The sequence below is a fragment of the Misgurnus anguillicaudatus genome, chromosome 12 (genome assembly GCF_027580225.2).
Source record: "Misgurnus anguillicaudatus chromosome 12, ASM2758022v2, whole genome shotgun sequence".
NCBI lineage: Eukaryota > Metazoa > Chordata > Actinopteri > Cypriniformes > Cobitidae > Misgurnus > Misgurnus anguillicaudatus.
Genome location: NC_073348.2, coordinates 1,660,100 through 1,684,146, shown reverse-complemented (window position 1 = coordinate 1,684,146; position 24,047 = coordinate 1,660,100). Strand labels below are relative to the sequence as shown.

Here is a 24,047-nt window from a genome sequence, read left to right as displayed (position 1 = left end):
ATATTCACAAACAGTCAAACACCGCAACTGACAAAAATGTATGTTTTAGCACTTTAGAAACAATCGCTATATCCTATTAACCGATGCACTAACGGGACCCAGGTCGTCACAGAAAAGTGATTGACAGCAAGTAAAAGCCAATCACTGGAAAGGTGAATATCTGGCATACAAAGTAAAAGTTGCAAAAAAGCATAACATGCACAACAAACAGGCCAGTAAACTATAAATGAAATACAGTTCAGTAAATTATTTTCAGTCAAATGTAATAAAGTCAGGAAATTTATATTTGATGACGTTTAAAATAAAACATTGACCAAAAATAATTTGACTCTTGCACCCTGCCAAATACCCTATAATAATGTATAACTTATCTTTTTATTTCAAAAAGACAATAAAAAATAGTTAAGTTTGCTATATTTCATTTCATTTATTTATAAAGGACAACACACATGAATCAACATTTCTGTAAATTTGCCAGTGTTAGCCAGCTGGCTAATTTTCAACTAGTCCTTCGGCCAGATGTTTTTAGACCAGAAAACAAGAAGAAAACAGCAAAACAATTAATACAGGTTAAACTACTTCTAAACATCAGAACAAATGTATATAAATGTGTGTGTGTATGTGTATATATATATATATATATATATATATATATACACACACACACACACACACACACACACACACACACACACACACACACATTCTGGTTTCCATGTTTTGTGGGGACATTCCATAGACGTAATGCATTTTATACTGTACAAACTGTATATTCTATTCCCCTAACCTACCTAACAACACAAAATGTCCCCACGAGGTCACAAAAATACTGGTATTCCTATCTTTGTGGGGACAATTGGTCCCCACAACGGGATAATTACCAGGTACACACACACACACTATGGTGTTATAGTCCATATAACTCAATGTACAAACCAGAAATTAAGCTCTGTTTTTTGCACAGGGCTACTAAAGGGTTAATGGTGCCACATGGTGATCAACAGTAAAAATTACAAATTTTACCTCTTTGCAAAAGGAAAAGCCACAAAGAATCAAGAATGCATGGTAATAAGGTGTCATGGCTCTGCAATCCAAAAATTTTGTTATAATGGAAGTCAAAAAAAATCTGATGCTGCACAAAAACTAAAAATGCATCAAAGCCAATGTTTTTACCAATCTTTGACATGCCCAAGACTGTAAAAAAGGTAAAAGAAAATCCAGTCCACATTCACTTTTTATATTGAAAATCAGTGATTTTGTGTTTTTTTTTCTCAAATCAGTGGCATCACTCATGAGCTTGGCAATTAAAGAGTTAAAATCATGACATTTTTGGAAACATTTGGTAGTTTTGATCAGTTCTGAGGTTGATTAACAGATTTATGCAAAAAAATGTGAAAAAATATTATTCTGATACATTTTTACAGACGCTTAATTTAGTGGCCATTTTTGGCCGCTAACAACACGAAAGGGTAGTGAATTGGAACAAGGCACAAGGGTTAAAGCAAAGCATTTATTTACTTACCAGGCTGCAGGTAAAGCAGCTTTTTGCGCCTTCTAACGTCTCATAATTAATCCTCATTTATGTCCAAGAGACTCAATAATAATCTTTTACAGTCAATCCTTTAATCTTTCATATTTAAAAGCATTTTTGTGCTGCTGCACATTCATGTACTTTGTGATAAGCAAACCCGCGTTGTCCTCCCGTTTATAGGTGCATATTACTAATGCGCTCTTTAAGGGTGTTTTCACATATAGTTCATTTTAAAAGAACCAAACCCAGTTCACTTAAAGTGAACCAGAAAAGGAACTAGCTGAATGTGACCTCAGTCCTTTTGGTGTTCACAATATAGTGGACTCAAAAGAGGACCCAGTTCTTTTTTTGGTCCTCTTCAGAACTGAAGTGATCTCAGACCTTTTCTTGTTCACATCACAACTTCATAAGAACTCAGATCCCAGCTTTCTGTGCAGCAGTTGATTTTGATACAGTGTCCAAACGACACGCAAAGTGGACCGGGACCTCATTGATTTCACATATCAAAAAGAAATCGAACGACAAAAGAACCCAAAAGCAAACCGTACTCAGACCACCTCCTGACGTGGTCTGAGTTCGGTTCACTTCTGGGTCCTGTTAGGGGGGTCTGAGATCACTTGGTTTGTTCACATATACACCCTGAACTGATCTGAGCGCATTTGCAGGGCTCAAACGAACTAGGTGTGAAAACACCCTAAATAACATAAAACACAATGGCGTAGTCTATTTTAGTTGCCTCAAAATAGCAACGCGCCAACAATGTGCCTGAACACACCTCGTTTTCAGACCAGAACGCCCATGGGTGCAAAAGGGGGCGCAAATGCATTTGCTATTTAAACAACGCAGTGCTAAACGTGAAAATTAGGGTGGAAACTAGCGAAAGACACTTGCGTTGCGCATTGCGCTGCATTGCGCCGGGTGTAAGATAGAGCCCTAACACTGCTTCAGTGTTACTTTTAACACCCTGTTGGTGGGTACTATATGAACATCGTGTAATTATTTATTCGGTTTTCATCTAGAATTTTGGTAATTATTGTAGTTCTAAACGTAGTTTCGAGAGGAGCCTAAACATTCAGGTCTGTCAATCATCATTATGGGCGTATATAAGGCAGCCTTCCGGCCTCCGGGTCCAGCTGCAGTTTTTCCGGCATCCCTCCTCCTCCCCATCACCTCCTTCACTGCTCTCTTTCTTCCTCTGTGCATTTCTGTTGCAAGGGGGGGTTGAACTTGGGGCTCGAGCCCCGGCCTCAGGTTCCCTCTCTCTGAAAGTTCAGAGCTCAGCTGTAGAGCTCCCTTCGAGGACAGCAAGCCAAGTTTGTTTACCATTAATCATTAAGATCTGAATGCGCAGGCGAACTATTGAATAGGCAATTAAAGCTTAATATAGGCCTAGGAATTTCAAATTATGGGGCAGGTTCCTGGACAGGTCTTATCATACTCCCAGAATAAAATGCATGTTTGAGCTGCCTTCATTTACAAACACCTTTCACTTACATATCTTAACATTTATCAATGCTATTGTTTTGTGTCAAGATGCACACTAGTGATGTTACGTTCGTGAACGAATCGTTCTTTTTGAACAAATCTTTTAGGTGAACAAATCGTTCTCGTTCACGCCATCCATTGACTCGTATTTCTCGTTCACTGAAATTTCCCTCCCTTCTTGAAGAGCACGGACAAATGAAGCGCGGCTTTCTTTCCGCCTTTAAAGAGTGACAAAACTACGTGCCAATGGCAATCGAGTATAAGCTGTGGCCAAGCATATGATTGGCTCAATGTACTGAATGAATACGCCCTTCTCTGACCGAGCCGCTGTTTTGAGTCTGAACGAACGAGAGAGAGAGACAGGGATCGCGTTCTTAAACAAACTGAATGACTGGTACAAGTTACAACCTAATGAATGAGATGAATGAGAGGGATTGTATAGAAAGCGAGAGCAACATAAACAATCTTGTGAAAGAATCCACATGTTTTATTTTAGTAAAGTTATAGTAACCATGTTTAGGCGGACTATTTACCTTAATACAAATGATAATCAAGGTAATTACTGTTGAAAAATTTGGTATTTTTCTGTTTAATATAGTTTTATATATCTATATAGTTTAATCCACCCTTTCACTTAACTTAAATCAGTTATCTGCGTCTGAACGAAGTCTTGAACGACATGACCGAAATTATATGATTCGTGAACGAGGATCTGATGACTGACTGAACCAGAGGAGGCATGCACGGGAGTCTTTATTTACAACAAATCCAGATTAGGTGTACTATAAATGTATGTGTGTCTTAATATATTCTGTAGCTTGATAAAATGATGCTTAGTATCACAATTTGAGCTTTATTTAAAACTAATGCGTTTTTGCAAGTCTTTCATTGTCTTATAACACATAATGACACACATCTTCGCCACCTATTGGCGTATTTATGTAAAATTAAGAAATGGTCACTGAACGAATCAGTGAACGAGTCTGAACGAATCATTTTGGTGAACGAACTGAAAATGAACGAGTCACCTAAATGAACAAAAATTTCCATCACTAATGCACACCAGTTTTGTTTTTGTAAGATATGTTTGTAAAAACCACTTAAATCATCTAATATAACTTAGAACCTAGTCCTGGGTTCATCTAAACCTTGTGCTGGAAACATCCCATAGATTTTATTAAATCAGTATTAAAAATATATTTTTTAACTCTTATTAAATTAATGCTTATGTATCTGACTATATAGGCTACATTTCAGCCTTAATGAAGAAATATCATAGCATTTAAAATTTAATGTAAACAAACAGAAAATTAATCACTGACGTGAAAAGGAGAATACTTCTATTATACTGTTATCTACCTCGGGAGATGCTTGAATTGTGAGACTGTGCTCTGATTTCTGTAAAAGCATTGCGGTAATATTGCTCTCCTGATGCATGATGTGATTGCTGTCACACTCTAAATAGTGCAGTTGGTTTAATCTTGTCAGTACACACTCTAAAAAATGATTTGTTGGCTGAACAACCATAACTTATGAAAGTTATTGGATTGCAGTTGAATGTAGCGTTGTCATACTTGGTACGGCATATTTACATGTAACCATATTCTTGCCAGTATAATAATGATATAATCCACATTTGACCAAATTGAGTTTAAATGGACATGCGTGCATATTTTACAGTAACTGTGATCGATACGCGTTCTTCCGATCAGGGGCGTAGGAATGAGTTTAACATTGGGGGGGACACATATGGGAAACCTGACAGATCCGTTAATGCTTGAACAGAATTATGTCATAAATGAACTACAGTACAAAACATTCACCAACATACTTTATTCAGGCATGAAAATGGGTCAGGGATGAAAATGGTGAGATGGATATTACCCCTCTAGGGGGGTCTGGGGGCATGCTCCCCCATAAGAAAATTTCATATTTTAAACCATCAATTTGATGCATTTTGAGATGCATATTTTTGCCATTAATGCCATATTGAAGTCTCCTGAGGCATATATATAAGGTTGCCAACTGTCACTATAAAATACAGGACAAAAGGTGGGCTACAGCAACAATGCGGGTATGGTTTTGTGTGAATATACAGTGTATTGATTTAAGCCATTTGTCAAAATGATAGCTAATATCCTAATTTATAACTTTTATGCCTACAACATATGGTAGGTTTATTAATAGTTTGTTAATTTACAGCTTTACTTTTAACACAGTCCTTTAAACAAAACACTAGTGACTCCTGCACTAAGGGTTAAAAAACGTTATGCCCTTCATATTAATCTACGTGTGACAATCTAAAAAAAACATCTTACATAAATTCTGTAAGATGTAGTTCAACATCATATACTTTGTATATACTAAGTTAATTAAAACACACGTACAGGCTGTGAATCACGTACGAGAATGTCCAAGCAAAGTTGGAAATGCTTTGGAGGCATATTAGATTGAGGCGAAACGGCTAAATAACCCACTTTTAAAAAAGAAAATATGAAATTGTATTATATCATCCCCTTTAATGTACACTTTGAGGTGGTCTGTGATTGAATGACAGGTGATCATTCTCATGTGTTGTGATCAGCTTTGCTGCTGGTTCGACTTCGTGCAGCGGTGCTGGAACCGACAGGCGGATGACATCAACGTACCGTGAGAGCATTTCGATAGCAGTCTCCTCTGTATGTTTTATTGAATCGCTCTCACAGGATTTTGATGTCATCTGCCCATGTGGCGCCAAATTAACTTTAACAAAACTGTATCAGTCACTGGTGAGATCAGCGTATCAGTCAAAAACCGGGACGCGAGTGATCATGTACGGGACAAATCAATTACCCCCAAAATACTGCCCTAGACATACAGTGCAAAGACACGTACCTGGCTCGGCTAGCTGTTTGATTTTTTTATCCCACGAACTAAAAGGCTTGCCAATCTTCACCATTTCCCTAAGCCATGTGAATCTCCATTTGTCTTTTACACCTTTATTGACCTTCCTGCATTAAAAGTTAAAAAAAATAAAAATAAAAGTTGCCTGTTTCCATTTCTGTGTCTTTAAACGCTCGTTTTTTTGAAGTTGAAAGCTTATAAAAACGTATTTGGTTTTTTTGGGTTGTTAGATGTACACCTTGTCACACAGCAGCTTTTAGGTATTAATCTGTTTTTAAGTTTAATCTGTAAATAAGTTTTTATAAGCTGTCGACCCCAAAAAACGAGCGTTCAAAGACACAAAAACGGACACAGGCAACCCTTCACAGCACTTCCACTAGCAAAACTGCGTCCACTGGGGGAAACGCAGTCGGCAATCCACTTTATTCTCCTTAAAGACTGGGTTTTACGGCTCGACAGCTTATAAAAACTTATTTCTGGGTTCTTTGGCTTGTTAGTTGTACATATTGTCACACAGCAGCTTTTAGGCATTATTCAGTTTTTTGTTATAAGCCAGAAATGACAAGGAGGCGGCTTCTCGCAATACAAAGTCAATGGAGACGGTTGGATTGCTTTCCCCCCCAGGGGGGCGTGGTTTTCAAATTTGCATAACTGCGCTCTGTCTCTATGGCGCATTCAATTACACTTTAACTCAATCACATTTAAACCCATTCAATTTTAGTCGACTAAATATAACATAGATTTCATCAACTACAATCTCATGGCATTCATTTGACTAAAACGAATTCAAAATCTGCAGTTAAAAGTAGGGATGGGCATTCTCCAGTAATTTAATATTCGAATAGGCTATATACTGTAAGCTCATAAAGAACAAATATTCTAATATTCGTTTATTTAAATTACGCTAATTAAGACATACGTGTTTTGTATTTTTTCATTTTGTCACAATTTCACAAAAGATTAGGAAATATCCACAACAAACTAAGCTTATATTCTGTATATATGTATGTATGTATGTATTTTTAAGTTGAAAACATTGTTAAAAAATATATTTTAATAATTCTTAAAAAAATAGCTCACAGAAAAATTGTGTTAAAACCTGCGCGGAGCGAAGTCTGAGTCAAATAGTTTCAAGTCGGTCTTTAGTACGAATTCAGTACTGTTTGATCTTACAGAAATTAAATTATACCAAATATAATACCCAAACCCAAGTGAAGTTTAAAGTTTGAGGACTTAAAGTACGCTATCATCATGTAAACAGACTCAAAGCAAGGAAGAACACGGTGTTGTGTGAAATTCTGTCCCTGTGAAAAACTGTCCCAATGGGCGGAGCATACATGCATATTCATGAGGTTGCTTCACGAGATGGGTGCGGTTTTTGTACTGCGAGCGATCGCATGGAATGGTCATTATTTTTGTTTTAACTCTTGTTTGATGGATTAGTTCTCTAAGGTAATGAAGCCGAATTGTCATACGTTCCATTTAGATGTACAAATGTGTTTTTTTTACAATTTAGGCTAATGCGCTTTGGGCAAATAATTTTATCAGAACACTTTGTCATGGCTACAAAACATCGTTTATGCTGTTTAACTTACGCGTGTGATAAGTGCACAGATCGAGCACATTTCTCTTGTTCCTCGTTTGTCTTTGTCCTGTCTTTTGAAGTTCTCCTAAGCTGTAGTGTATTTTAATGCATCATAACTTTCACAAGAATGATCTGCAGTAAAGCTAACTGAATGATCAAATAAACACTTTGAAATGTTCTCTGTTGTTGTGTTGCTTATTGTCAGTTTTTAAACGCAGTTTCACTTTAAAGGGCCTGTCACAAATAAGCCGTTGCCGTTATTGTAATGCATTCAGATTTGCAATAGCATCTTATCATGGTCAAAAACATAAAATCACGTATGAAGGACAGATTTTCATGACATAGTCTGTGTACTCATGTTTTCCTGGTGAATTAAACATGTTAATGAAATGAAAGAAAAGTTTTAGACACATATTTGAAAAGCTTATCTAAATGCAAGACCCATGTTGTTCTGAACAGCTGAAATATTTTTGTCAAAGTATATACCTGTGTGCTATGAAAATAGGATGAGACAGAACAAAAAGATATACCAGTTATACAAGGATAAAACCCATTTGTGGTGTAAATATACTAAAACTAAAATGAAAAAGCTCCAGGTGGCATATAGCCCTTATGATGTGCTCCCAAGGTGGACTATAGTGCAAACCAAATGTTGGTAACTAATAATGTACCCACCTTGTATGCTGTTTTAAGGAAGTATAATTTCATGTGTCAGCTGAGTGATTAAAAAATAGTATCATAATGGTCTTAAATGATATTACATTAAGTTATACAAGGTTTAATTCCTGTCTTTGGAAGCACTGGAGTCAAAGCCTGTATGTTTTTTAAATTTCGTATGTTGTTTCAGGGTTCCCGCGGGTCCTTAAAAAGTCTTAAAATGTCTTAAATTAAAATCTGCGAAATTAAGGTCTTAAATTGTCTTAAATTTACCATAAAGTTGCTGTAGGTATTAAATTTTCAGCCGGTGCGCTTAATGACAACAGGAAAGCACAGTGACCCACCGTAAAACATCTATTAGTTGATTAATTTAGTATGGTGTGAAATGAGAGTGTCTGCGTTTAATGTGTTTTGTGGTACGTCGGCTACAGACGCTGACGTCAGGCTGCATGCCGCCATTACGCTGTTGTCGAGGTGAGGTTCAACATGCAAATATGGGGAAGTGCAAATTTAATGACAAGTGTATGGAAGAGGATGTATTTAGGAGGTGGTTGGCGCCGGCTGAAAACAAAAATGAGGCAATGTGTAAATACTGCAAAAAGACTTTTTCATTAGGGACCATGCAGGGCCGCCTTAACCTAATGTGAGGCCAGGGGCTAAGAGGTTTTGTAGGCCCCCCTTCCCCTCGATTTATAGTCTAATTTTTTTAAAAGTGTAATATCTAGGTAATCTACATCACAAAATGCATTAGTTTCTATCGAGACATACAACAGTGAGTTTTCCCTCTTTGAGCCAGAAAACACCATAATATTGTTATTAACATCTCACTGAGCCCACTGGAGCATAAACACAAGACACTTTATTTAACAACCACACACAGCAACATGTGGTGATAATAAAACCAAAATGTGTGAAAGTATATATGTTTATTAGCTTTTATGTTTATATTGCCACTCATAACTAAATGCTCACCACAGTTTTAAAAATATAATAAGTTAAAGTTGGTTTTAAAAATGAAAATGCATTAATGATAACAAAAGATAAGTCTTTATAGACAGAATCTTGTTTTTTAATCAGTTATTTATTTTGTAGGCTACTGAAGATATAGTATGCATTGTATTTAGTATTTATGCATACATAAGCATGTAAAACGACCAAGTATGAATATGCACAAGACAGACAGGAAACATACCTGTATATAAGATCTTTAGATAATGAGATTATAATGGTGCTATCAGGGGATGATCATTTGAGATGGTCTTGTCGCTCTTTACTTTCCTAGACTTGCACCTTTACCGTTGCGTCTCTTTCTCGTCTTTCTAAACCAACAGATGTTTGTACTGTGAGCTAACGTCGCATCAAACTACATCACTCCAGCTGCGCACGCGTCACTGATATAAACGCGAGTAAACTTAATAGTCGGGGAGCCAAAGTCTCAAAAGCTCAATAAAATGGGTTGAACCTGACATGGTCTGCCATACTTTTTATTTGTGTTTTTTCTGTTAACTTTGAACCCAAGAACCAATAATTGAAGGGTCTGCTCTGCCGGAAATATCGCGAAAAAAAATTGTGGCCATTTTAGTGTATGTGATTGTGGTAGGGTAGGTTCCCTCCCAAGTAGTGATTAGCCTATCAGCAGTTAATGCTGGTCTATTTAAAGACTGCGTTTATGCCACCTGGAGATGCGTCACTGGTTACTCCGCCCTTTTGTGTGTGCGCGCGAGTGGTTTCCCGTCAAAGGTATGTTTAGCTAAAGAGGCTAACGTTGCAGTGTTTTTCTGGCATCTTTGTAAATCATTTCCCGGGTTCGAGGCCCGACTGGACTCATCAGGTACCTTATAAATAATAAATTGTGTTTGTGTGTTAAGTTGTGTGAATGGGTTGTACGTCCTACCTGTGGTCTGAAACATGCAAAAAATAGATAAAAACCATGGTTAAAATTTAATTATTTTATGATATATGATAAGTATATGTATGCAACATATATTAGACATATATGTGAAGTCATGTATGTCACATATATAAATAATTATATAGATGACATATATGTCTATGTATGTTTTTTGCACACATAAACATATATTTGTATGGGATAGACATATATGTCAATATATGAAATTGTCCCATTTTCGAATAGGTGTCATATATGGTTGTACATATATGTACATATATGTTTCTACTTTATATTACCATATATTTCATATAGGGATATTTCATATATTCACATATATTACATTTCCGTATGGGGAATTACAATAATCCAGCCTTGTGGAGATAAAAGCATGTATGACTTTTTCAAAATTAGAGACTGAGAGTATAGACTTAATTTTCACCAGGGTTCGTAGCTGGTAGAAGCATGATTTTACAACTTGATTGACCTGTCTATCAAGCTTTAGGTCACTGTCCAGTACCACGCCCAGGTTTTTAACATATGGCTTCACATATGGTGTCAAGGAGCCAAGATTTACATTAGTTTTATCGCGTGAGCTGGAAGGTGTGAACACTATACACTCAGTCTTTTCCTCATTTAAACTTAAAAATTTTTGCGACATCCATGCTTTCACCTCCTCAAGGCACTCAGCCATTTGTTTTTATAGCTGGAATAACACGTTGTTGAGGCATCGCGGTGGGTCCAGGCTGTTATTAATCCTCAGGTATGTTGAACTGAATTTGCCACTCTTTATGCAGTTACATTAAATCGTGCTTTTGTTTTAGCTGCGAGGTATCATTCAGGCGTGTAAGCTGTGGTGGCATATGCTGTGAGCTACGGTACAATGTGTGGTTCTGTGAACATTATTTGGTACGTATAGTTTTCTGTTTTATTTTGATGAACATTTAAATCAGTTTAGTTAACCGAGTTTCTTTCATTAACAGTCAGTGATTGCGTTGTGTGTGAGTCTCATTGGAACCACCGGACGATTGATTTGCTGAATGAGCGCTCTTACGTAAATACTGGGGTGGCGGATTGCTGCTTAAATGCCTTGAGACGGCACTGCTGTCTTGCTGCTTCTCTTCTTTGCTTCGCTCCTCTGCTGGTGGCTCTGCTTTGCTGTGCTCTTTGGCTGCATTGCTCTGCTGCATGTGTGCAGATTTTCCTTTTTTTTGTTTTGTTTGTTTTGTTGTTTTATACCACAGCTGGTGGCTGGAGTAGGACTGCTTTAAATCTCTTCCTGGCAGCATTTGTGAAGTGTGCACGGCCCTCTAGTTACCGCCACTGGCTGTTTGTAAGTGTGTGTGTGAAATTGATTATTGTTTTCAAAAGTTTAATAATTCATACAATTTTATGAATTAATTTGTTTTTTTTTTTTCATTTTGTTTATGGACATTCTGTTTGTTAAAACTAATCTATTTGTTTGAGATATTTAGTGATTTCTTTGACTGATTACCAACTGTAAGTTTAGCCCCCAACATCTTGGAAATCACTTTTATTATAATTTGTTTTGTTTATTCATTCATTAATGGTCTTTTTTTGTTTGTTTCAGGCAGCCAGGCTCCGGGTCGGGAGGCTAGCTTTCTTGCCGTGTGGTGGTGGTCTTTTCGAGCACGGAGTGTGGTTTGCCGCTTGTAACTGCTTACACTTCACTGTGTGGTGTGTGTGCGTGTGTGTGTGTGTGTGTGTGTGTGTGTGGTTTTGCCTAGGATAATTACTCTTTGCTAGCCTGCCCGGCTACGGTAAAGCCTTGGTTGCCTTAAAGCTTGTCGTGTGTGTGTGTGTGTGTAGAAAATTCACGCATTGTGGCTTCTAGAGCAATATTTTATATTTTGACATTGAATGTTTTACCCATTTGTGTGATTAAATAAAATATATTTTTGTACTGCCATCCACGTCTCTTTGCCCTCCATGGTAACGAACCTTTGTGCCCTATTTCTGGGTTGTCATTGTCCCCTGTGAACAGGGATGGTGTAGTCTGCTTCTATTACATCTTGAGATTGAGTATTAAGAGTTTTAATTATTCAGTTTCTCCCCACTGCCCCGCCACATACCCTTTAATTTTATCAGAAAATTGTGAAAACTTATTTTTTTCCTCAAATTCTCAGTGGGTTGGGTAAACTGTCAATAAATGCATTCCAGATACACAGAACACACGTGTTGACAACATCCACTAAAAAAATAACCCTTAAAACACATTTCTGCATAATTTTGCATCAATTTAATGCAAAAAAGTAGGCGTTTTTTAACTTTTTTCCAATATTTTCATCTTTACTTCATTGGCAATCAACTATTCTGCCAAGTTATGACATTAGTCAATATACCATTCTTTTCACCAAACAGTATACTCATTACACAGAAAAAATTATAAAAATCCAACCAAAATCAATGGATCTGTGATGATTTTACTACTAGTTGGCGATCAACAGGCTTAGAACCTTAAAGGTAGGGTAACAGATTTGATCCTGAAACATTTTTTGTTATGCTGGTGTAAAGTCTCCTCACATCCTGATAGCAATCACTGTGTTAAGTTGTTTAAATGTATTTGTAGAAATGTTTGTCATCTGTGAAAGGCGTAGGACCAAAAAAGATTTCGGTCCGAACGGACGTTTCCATTTTTGTCCCTTATACGTAAGCGTAATTTGAATGCCCACCGCGCAGCGAGTCCACGCAGACACCATACGTCATCGGCGCGTTCACGTGCGCTCACCTCACCTCCTGTCTGTAAACAGTGAGAACAGCAAACTTTTCTGCTAAATTGACAACCTACACAGGAGGCACACAACGAAAGACATCTTTTATAACAACACCAGCAAAAACTGCCTGGATCAGCAAGAGCAAAAACCCAAATTAACATCGGTAACTTTACTGCTTTACCACGAGATGAAACGGCTGCAGGAGGCAAAGGGTCTGAAAGGGTCGTTGCACTGTTTATTTTGGTAAGGTAGGTACGTGATATGTTTGTATTGAGATGGATTCAGATATTCTACTTTGATGAAACATTGTGTTGCTTATGAAATTTGTATTCGTTTACGGATTAGCGTAACGATATAGTTACTACGTCTACACAACTGAAGTACCATACGTGTGCTTAAACTAATTCTGATGTAAACCAGTTGTTTGGTTATTTTGAAAGTGTTATTCGACTTTGTACTGCAAAGTTTTCTCACTGCTGAATGAGACATGAGACGTGACCGTCTGATCTGTGCGTGTTCATGTGTTTTGAAAGAGGCGTGACTTTGAATGGCGATTTGACTTGAGGGTGGGATCGGGATTTCATTGCTAGGCGGCTACCGTTAGCATTTTTCAAAATGTGTTACCCTACCTTTAATAGAATTTTTGGCTACTTTTAAAATTCCGAAAGACATACTGGATAACATGATTGTTAAAGTCTACATTATTAACTCTTACCCCACCATTGACGAGATATCTCGTCAATTAAGAGAAAACGCTTCCCCGCCAATGACGAGATTTTCCGTCTTTCCGCAATACCGCTATTATCCACCAGGTGGCGCCCTTCCGCAACTTTTTAAATCCGGAAGTATTGCCCTATGGCAAGTGGCTGCATGTCCGTGTCTGTTTTAAAGATCGCTCTGAATGGGATCTCTATGAAAAGTCCGTCACAAACATGGAATTATCTCTGCTTTTTGCTCAAAATGTGGTGTTTTTGCAGAAACCTACCCATATTCAAAAGCTGATTACAAAAGAACCACTGAAGGATGAAACGTTTTTTTTGTTTGAAAGCAGAGGGTCTGTTCTTTCATTTGGTATATTGTATGTTTATATATCTGAAGAAGAACATTTTCTGGAAGGTATTAAACTTTGGTGAAAATCATGAAAAACGCTGGCGCTGGCTGGCAACTTTTTAAAAAAACGCTGGCGGTGAAAGAGTTAAACATCATGGTCTAGGGATCTTTTTAATTTCAACATAACCCTGTTCTCCCAATGGAAATGTGTCACACAATAAATATAATACAGCAAAATGACTTTAATTATTTTATTGCCTCAGATGACAACTATTATAACTTTAAAGAGACACTTCACCCATTTGCATTAAAGGACAAGTTCGGTATTTTACACTTAAAGCCCTGTTTTCAGATTGTTTATGATGAAATAGAACGGTTTTGACTGAAATTTCGACATATGCGGCTGCCCAGAGAATTTTTGGGTGTTTGTGTTTCAGCTCCTACCTTTAGAATGGGTTTAATGGTGCACCGGAACAATCCCTCCCAAAATGCATTAAACTTTCGTTTACAAAGACGTGAAACTCATCGAGTGGTCAGGGGTGTTCACTGGTATGCTCACACAAAAATCGCTGCAAAATACGCATTCCAACAGGTTTTATCGTAGTTTTTGCCAACTCCATTGACTTGTATTAGTTGTGCTGTGAGGAACGGTATTACTCCGAGCCGGGAACTTTGTTTCTATTCATCCGTTCTATTTCATCATAAACAATCTGAAAACAGGGCTTTAAGTGTAAAATACCGAACTTGTCCTTTAAGCTTTGTATCTTCAGAAACCCAGTCATGTTTTTGAATGGTCATGCATCATTTTCATTTTCCCCTGAGACTGGAGAAATTCAGATTTCAGTGTTGCACTTCCTTCTTTTAATGATATAAAAATCTTTCAATAAAGATTAATGTTTCCACGAGTGAAATGTCCCTTTAACGGAAAAAAATAACATAACTTAATTAACTAGATGCAGGTCCATGTGAGGTGGGATAATCAGAAGGGTGGCACACTGCAGATACTGCTCTGGGGACAGACCTTCACCCTCACCAGCTGAGGAGACAGCAAACAAGTACAACAGTGTGGGTTAAACAGCAGCGTGATAAAAGATGCAACCCCCTCTCTCTCTAACTCACACACACGTGTGCAGCCTACTTGCGTGTCCCTGTCTTCAAGGGCAAGTTCAATCCTTAAACATCCCCGGTGCAGAGACATGCAATGCCAGACTTCACATTAGCTCTTGCACAGGAGCATCCTTTTCTTGCAGCAGCAGTATATGCTGTGTTTGAGTTCAGAAGGTTTTGCCTCTTTCAGCATCATGGTTGCCACTAGGGATGAGCGAGTACAGCATTATCTGTATCTGTTAACCATATGAAGTATCTGTATCTGTACTCTGAGTGGGTGTGGCCTAACCCGGAAGTAGGCGGAGTTTGTCTTGAAATGGGCGGGGCTTTAACCGGTATGTTATTTTAAGCATGCAATTAATATATGGGTTGATCAGAAATTGTTATATTTCTGTATCACTGATCATAAGAGGGAGAGAGAGAGTGTTTGTTTGTTTGTGTGTGTAGCTTAATTTGTAATATTATTTATTATTTATACCACTACTACCTTTATATTTTATGAAATACAGCAAAAAGCAAAAAGTGTCAGACACTCAGTGCGTAAAGTAAAAAAAACTGGTTAGAGCCAGCTGATGGTTAAAACGAAAAAACTCAGATGACTGGCAGAGAGAGGAAGAGAGAGCGAGAGTGTGTGTAGCTTAATTAATGTGTAATATTTATAACACTAACTTTAACTTACTACCTTTATTTTTTATGAAATACAGCAATAAAGTGTCAGAGAAAAAACTGACGAGAGAGAGAGAGTGTGTGTAGCTTAAATTAATTTGTAATATTTATATTATAGCTTAATACCTTTATTTTTGTATGAAATACAGCAAAGACGTGCCAGACACTCAGTGTCTGGTTACTGGTTAGAGACAGCTGAAGGTTTAAAAAAGAAAAAAATTCTCCGACAGGCAGAGACGCGATGCGAGTTGCATTCACGTCTGAACGAACCCACGTTTACCAGAACTCTGCTGGTTAGTACGTATTAACGTTACAACCCGAAGTAAAAAGCTGAAGAAACCCTAAACGTTAATAGAAAAGAACCGTGAACCCGAGTGATTGAGGGAGAGAGACGAAAGCTGTTCTGTGTGTGAGTGTGCAGAGCGGGACACAGTGGTTAGAGAAAGCTCCCAGCTGAAGGTTTAAAAAAAGAAAAAATTCTCCGTCGCATTCACGTCTGAACGAACCCACGTTTACCAGAACTCTGCTGGTTAATACGTATTTGAACGTAACAAACCGAAGTAAAAAGCTAAAGAAACCCTAAACTTTAACGGAAAAGAACCGCAAACCCGAGTGACTGATGGAGAGAGACAGAGAGCTTTTCTGTGTGTGAATGAATGAGCAGAGCGGGACACACAGCAACACTACATCTGTATTTGTGTAGGGGAGGGGCGGGCGCTGTTACTACTAGCCTATCACAGAACGCTGACACAATCAGCTACCCAATGGTGATTTTCATTTAATCCGAGCACAGATATTGACTCGTATTACTCGTATAATACTCGTACTCGGCAGAAGTGCTTTATCTGTACCGGATACTTGTTTCAGCCGAGTATCCGGCTCATCTCTAGTTGCCACCAATTTGCCATTGACAAGTTGTCTCCCAAAATCAGTGGCAGCTGGATAGGTTGGCTGAACCATGTGTGCCCGCTTACACACAGCCAACTGATGCAGGGATCGGCGAAGGAATTAACGGCGAAGTGTAATAGGAGGGCATCTTCAGTTAGTGGAAGGCAACTCATGTCTCCTTTGATGCTCACAAAGAGATGGGCTCGCAGTGCATCTAGAGTACTATCAAAGTCACTCCTGTCATAGAGTGACACCTTGTATCGCCATGTTGTTGTTATTACCTTTTCCTGAACATCTAGGCTTTCCTCAGGATCACCGTACCTGCACATTGGCAGAAGGTCTGTTAGGTGTTTAATAGCAGTTGTGTAGGCCCGCCTTTAGCTCAGATAGCTCACTGTGTCACATCCATATGCATGTAGGTATGTAGGTGCTGAGGGATGTAAGATCTTAAGCAGCAACATTATAGTTCCCTGTCAGAGCATCTGTGATAGCATGAACAGGTAGGAAGATATCCATCTTCTTCACCCACAGCTCCTGCAGCCCATCCATTTGTGTGATGTAGTACATGCAAATCATGATCACATCTATGTCAGTTGCAACCACTACAGCCCATTTGTGGTGCAGAATTTGTACTGAGTATGCAACATGAGCAAACCTCCTGGTATGTGCCTCCTCATGTTTCTCACAGAAAAGTTCTGGAAGCTCAACCTGACAATCCAATGACAAGTGGACTGTGCGACCAGGATCACAAAAGATTCCACCAAGAATAAGTGTGCATCCTGCAAGAAGTGATTTGTTCTGAGCTGCCCATGCTTCCCCCATGTAGTTCAACAGGTTAGCTTTATTCAGTGAATTGTGAATGAAGCCTTTCCATTCAGGTATAGGGAGAGTATCATGTGGCTTGTACTCCTTCATTTTGCTGGGGCAGGTCTTCATCCTCTTCTCTCGTTCCTCACCTTTCAGACTTTTAGCAGGATAGACATCATATCGATCACTTACAAAGTGGATGCAGTCACACTTGTCTGGGAGGATTCCAAGGAGCTTCCTCAGGTACTTTCCTTGCAGTTCATCGAAGGTGCTGCTCCCAAGATGTTAGTAACGTTGAATGAATGTCATTGCATCTACTACATTACAACAGGCTTGTCAGATGGCGTTAGATTGTCCACTTCCCCCCATGAGCTGCCAAGGGCTGTCTTGATTGCAGCCAGGTAGTCTGCCTTGTTTCCTTTCCTTCCTCCAGGATGCACACTTATTCTTGGTGGAATCTTTTGTGATCCTGGTCGCACTGTCTCCTTGTCATTGGATTGTCAGGTTGAGCTTCCAGAACTTGAGGAGGCAGATACCAGGATGTTTGCTCACATTGCATACTCTGTACAAATTCTGCACCAAAAACGAGCTGTAGTTGTTGCAACTGAAACAGATGTGATCATGATGTGCATGTACTACATCACACACATGGATGGGCTGCAGGAGCTGTGGTTGAAGATGATGGATATCTTCCTACATGTTTATGCCACCACAGAAGCTCTGACAGGGAAGTATAATGTTGCTGCTTCAGATGTTACATCCCTTCTCCTCAGCACCTACATACTTACCGGATGTGACACAGACACTGTACAGAAGAGGAAAAAGGTGGGCCTACACAACTGCTATTAAACACCTGACAGACATTTTGCCGCTGTGCAGGTACTGTGATCGGAGGAATGCTGGGATGTTCAGGAAAAGGTTATAACAGCAGCATGGCGATACATGGTGTCACTCTATGACAGAAGTGACTTTGGTGGTACTCTAGATGCACAGCAAGCCCATCTCTTTGTGAGCATCAAAGGAGACATGCGTTGCCTTCCACCAACTGAAGATGCCTTCTAATTACACCTTCGCCGATCCCTGCATCAGTTGGCTGTGTGTAAACGGCACACATGGTTCAGCCAACCTATCCAGCTGCCACTGATTTTGGGAGACAACTTGTCAATGGCAAATTGATGGCAACCATGATGCTGAACGAGGCTAAACATTCTGAACTCAAACACAGAAAATACTGCCGCTGCAAGAAAAGCATGCATGCCTGAGGATGCTCCTGTGCAACTTGAACTTGCGCTTGAAGACAGGGACACATAAGTGGGCTGCGCGCGTTTGTGTGTTAGAGAAAGAGGGTTGCATCTTTTATCACACTGCTGTATAACCCACCCTGTCAGTCTTGCTTGCTGTCTCCTCAGGTGGTGAAGGTGAAGGTCTGTCCCCAGAGCAGTATCTGCAGTGTGCTACCCTTCTGATTATCCCACCTCACATGGACTTGCATCTAGTTAATTAAGTTATTATGTTAAAATGTTATTTTGTTCTGTTAAAGAGACATTTCACCCATGGAAACATTAACCTTTATTGAAAGTGGGCATATTTGTAGTCTAAATGGTGCCTATTTGACCAAAAAATGACAGAAAGTGACTTTAGGGCGCATTTGTATCAGGGTTTCTGCAGGTTTCACAAAGTCTAATTTAAGACTTTTTAAGACCTTTTTAAGACCATAATGAATTAAATTTAAGACCTATATCCCGACAATGAAGTCCAATTTTATAGTCCAGTGTGAATGCATCCATTTGTGTTTTAGAACCTTTTATCTTTATTAACAAAAAACAGTATTTTCTAGGGGTGTGACAAGACACTTGTTCCGCAAGATGAAACGAGACTGGTTCACAAGAATAAGATCAGACAAGATTTTTACACTTTGCTGATATTACAAGTTTTTCACCTAAAAAGTCATACGAAGTTTTAAGAAATCCCCAATGATAAAATATATGAAGAAAAATAGCATTATAATTAACTAAAATCACATAATTTTAAAATGTTTTAACCAATCTAGGGGTTTCACTAACAATTATTTTGGTAAGGATGATGATCAAGTAATCTGATATTTTTTGGTAATAAAAATAGAGCTAAATGGGCCAAAGCATTTACGATGACAATAGTGATGAGACAATAATAATAATTGGTTCAAATAATGTATAATGTAATAAAATAAACACATGGTTTTATGCAACAACAATGTTAAAATACTAGGTGTGGTTACCCAGATTAAACCTGGACTAGGTCTTATTTATATTAGGACATTTAAGGAGTTTTTTTTTTTTTTAAATATAACTTACAAAATACATTACTGGTGTGCATCTTGAGACAAAACATTGGCAGTGAAATATTTTATGGCAAAAATACAAATAATTAAATTGATGAGACCAGGAGTAAGGGAAAGAGTGTAGTAGATCCACCCTCCGGAGCAGAGGGGGCGCTAATGCGCCTATAAGCTAGATGCCAACCGCATTAAAAGAAAAAAAGAAGACAGGCTTCGTTCGTTTTTGGACTTGGCATTGGAGCCAAACGTTTATCGTATGTCTGATGGAGCAGAAGCCGTGGTGCTTAAAACTGCTGATGCAGATGTTTAGCATGCCGTGGTGCTCTTGAGGGCTACTGCTGTATGCACAACAGAACGGAGAAATGGCGGATGTTTTTAACAGGTTTCTGCAGTGGCTTTATGTTTCTTACATTGCATGTGTGACACTAAAGCTTTGATGCCCATTGTTCTGAGTTTTAAAACTTTCTTGCAAAATAAATAACAGACCCCGTACGCTAACTTGTCTTTACCACGGAGCAAAATCAGGGTTAAGTAACCAGTTTTCATTAAATGTGCACTTCCCCATAGCTAAAACTCACACTTTTCTCCATTTGCTTATACCAGGTCCACGCACTTTAGCGAACTCCCCGCAAACTTGTGCTTTAGTAGATTCCATCTTTTCAGTTTATCCTGACACATGAGACGAACATGTATAAATACAATCTTCTTGGCGGTGTTGGTTGGACAACATTTTAAGACCTTTGATACCTGGATTTAAGACATTTTAATGCTTATTAAGTCCTTATTTTCATACTACGGAATTTAAGACGTTTTAAGACTTTTTAAGGATCCGCGGACACCCTGTTGTATGGAAGACAACAACTCCCACAATGCACAGCTCTGCAAGCCACTCCCAAATAAAATATAAACCCTTACTTTATAGTCAGACGTCTGTTTGTCCCTGCAGGCTTTGGCTGTCACTTCCAGTTGACCTTTGGTATTCTAAAATATGTATCCAGAACGCTGCTGTCCATATGCGGTGCGAAGCATGGGTGGTACACCACACAAACGTCCATTTTCATAGAAATTTCGTCCAGAAGAAGCTGGCATCTTTAAAATTGTCTGCAGCAAACGTGCTGTCAGGGAACAGGGTTATGTTGAAATTAAAAAGATCCCTAGACCATGATGTTTAATAATGTAGACTTTAACAATCATGTTATCCAGTATGTCTTTCAGAATTTTGAAAGTAGGCAAAAATTCTATTAAGGTTCTGAGCCTGTTGATCTCCAACTAGTAGTGAAATCATCACAGATCCATTGATTTTGGTTGGATTTTTATAATTTTTTCTGTGGAATGAGTATACTGTTTGGTGAAAAGAATGGTATAATGAGTGCGTTTACATGCACAGTCTTACACCGATTATGCTTAATAGACTGATAACGTGTGGGGTCATGTAAACACGTAAAACGGTTTTCTTTAATCGGGGAAAGCACATAAACAGCGTAAGCAAAAACCAATCGGCAGAGGTAGTTTTTTGCTCATTACGCCGATTTCGCGTGGCATGTAAACACCCTAACCGGCTTTCTCACGGATTTGTCCATGTGCGCATGTCTCCGCGTATGAAAGATAAACGTCACACGCGGAAGTAAGCACAAAATAACGCATAAAAGTCTCCGCTCGACTAAAGCAGTTGGCAGAGAAACTGTTAAAATAGAAGCTCATGTTACATTTACAGGTTCTGCAGACACGAGAAGAGATACAACAGTACAGCTTAAGACAGATATGCCGTTGACTTTTTGAACGACTATTGTGTACTATAGGTGGTGACGTCACTGCCTGTGAGAAAACTGATAATTCTTCATGTCCCATGTAAACGCAGTTGTCTGCATAGCCGGCTTATTGATTTGCATGTAAACGCATGAAAACATTTTTCTGTAATAAGCAGATTTTTGATAGTTATCTGCTTATGCTGTGCAAGTAAACGTACTCATTGACTGATGTCATAACTTGGGGTAATAGTTGATTGCCAGTGAAGTAAAGATAAAATATTGGGAAAAAGTAAAAAAAAGCCTACTTTTTTGCATTAAATTGATGCAAAATTATGCAGAAATATGTTTTAAGAGTAATTTTTTCAGTGGATGTTGTCAGCACATGTGTTCTGTGTATCTGGAATGCATTTATTGACAACTAACCCAACCCACTGAGGATTTGAGGAAAAAATTAATTTTCACAATTTTCTGAGAAAAATAAAGGGTGCTTACACTAAAATGGCCACAATTTTTTTTCGCGATATTTCCGGCAGAGCAGACCCTTCAATTATTGGTTCTTGGGGTCAAAGTTAACAGAAAAAACACAAATAAAAAGTATAGCAGACCATGTCAGGTTCAACCCATTTTTGAGACTTTGGCTACCCGACTATAAACTTTACAACAACTAACAGCATTATGTGCGGGAACTCCTTTCTTAATTTAGCGGCACAGTTTCTTGTGCACGTTTGGAGAGACTTCTGCATGCCAGAGACTCAGACAGCTGCACGAGCACAGAGAGAGCGAACGAGCGAGCGCGCGCACGAAAGAGAGACCTGCACCTCACCGTCTCCATTGACTTTGTATTGAGAGAGGCTGCATCCTTGTCATTTCTGGCTTATAACAAAAAACAGAATAATGCCTTAAAGCTGCTCTGTGACAATATGTACAGCTAACAAGCCAAAGAACCCAGAAATAAGTTTTTATAAGCTGTCGAGCTCAAAAAACGAGCGTTAACAGACAGAAAAGTGGAAACAGGCAACTTTTCATAGTACTCATATTAGTAGAACTGCGTCCACTAGGGGGAAACGTAGTCGGCGATCCACTTTTTTCTCCTCAAACGCTGGGTTTTACGGCTCGACAGTTTATAAAAATGTGTTTCTGGGTTCTTTTGCTTGTTAGCTGTACATATAGTCACACAGCAGCTTTTAGGCATTATTCTGTGTTTTGTTATAAGCCAGAAATGACAAGGAGGCGGCCTCTCGCAATACAAAGTCAATGGAGACGGTTGGATTGAATTCCCCCCCGGTGGGCGTGTTTTTCAAATTTGCATAACTGCGCTCTGTCTCTATTAAGGCGGCCTTGTTAGGGACCGTGGGGCTCAAAGCAGTCGAGTCACATATGAAAGGAGGAAAGCACCAGCGGTTTGTGGCAGCAGCTAGCCATAGTGGGGACAGGCTAATCCCTGCATTGTTTGCAGCACAACCGAATGCTTCAAATTCAGACGCTACTTCTCAGTCGCCTATAACAAATTTCATTTCACCGCCAGACATTCAAAAGGCAGAGGTACTGTGGGTTCTCCATACTGTGACGAGGCACAATTCATTTAAATCTAACGAGGACATGCGTAGCGTCTTTGCAGCGATCTTTCCCGATTCGCAGCTTGCAAAGTCATCCACCTGTATGGAGGACGAAGAGTGCAAAAATTAAAAATAAATAAATAAATAAATACATGTACAAAGAAATATATAAAACAAACATAAATAAATAAATACAAAAATAAATATGCAGAGAAATATAAAAAACAAACATAAATGAGTATTGCAACTTTGATTTCATTATTTTTGTATTAAAATATTTTTTTAAACTTTTATTTATTTCTGTATTTAATTATACATTTTTAGTTATTCTTTTATTCATTTCCACATTTATGTATTTATTTATGTATTTATGTGAACATTTAATTATTTTTTACATTTATATATTTATACATTTATTTATTTAAACGTTTATTTATTTCTACATTTATTTTTTCCACATGTATTTATTTATACATGTATTTATTTCCACACATATTTATTTCTACATTTCTGTGTCTAATATGTTAATGAGGAGGGGGCGTGTTTTTCTTCAGCCGTAGCAATGGAGCACAGAGTGGCAATGCTACAGTAGTGTATACACGTGTTCTGAGGCCACAACAGTCACATCTTTTGCTCTTACAAAATGACACGCAAGGGAAGAGCGTGGACGTGATTTTGAGTGTAGTGCAAGTGAAATGAATGTTGAGAGAGGTGGGCGAAATGGCAAAAATCACCGTTTAAGTAATTTAATATCACTGTTTCTGTATGTATTTACAGGATAAGCTTGAATATTCTTTACCCCGAACATCGCGTTATAAACATCCGTTCGGGATTCTTGCACACATTACAGAAACCGCTTCTTTAACAGGTCTGGTAACAGACAGTGAGACACGATAGGGCAGGGTTCCCCAAATCCTGGAGGGCCGGAGCACTACAGAGTTTAAGTCCAACCCTAATCAAACTTACCCACCTGTGATTTTCTAGTGATCATGAAGACCTTGATTAGCTTGCTCAGGTGTGTTTGATTAGGGTTGGAGCAAAACTCTGCAATGCTCCGGCCCTCCAGGGTAAGATTTGGGGAACCCTGCGATAGGGTGTGCACATGAAATACACTGATCATATTTTATAAGCGCCATATGCA

The 24,047-nt window shown here is 38.6% G+C and overlaps 1 long non-coding RNA gene across 3 annotated transcripts; it reads left to right on the top strand.

Annotated features, from left to right (window-relative positions):
- The first annotated feature begins 9,566 nt into the window (after nucleotides 1–9,566).
- LOC141369123 (uncharacterized) lies at nucleotides 9,567–11,739 on the top strand. 3 transcript variants are annotated; one of them, XR_012372681.1, is made up of 4 exons: nucleotides 9,567–9,881; nucleotides 10,739–10,795; nucleotides 10,857–10,941; nucleotides 11,624–11,739. It is a non-coding gene; the product is annotated as an uncharacterized lncRNA (long non-coding RNA). The 3 variants fall into 3 exon arrangements; XR_012372682.1 differs by lacking the exon at nucleotides 11,624–11,739 and adding an exon at nucleotides 11,016–11,158; XR_012372680.1 differs by lacking the exon at nucleotides 11,624–11,739 and having other exon boundaries at nucleotides 10,857–11,158.
- The last annotated feature ends 12,308 nt before the right edge of the window (nucleotides 11,740–24,047 follow it).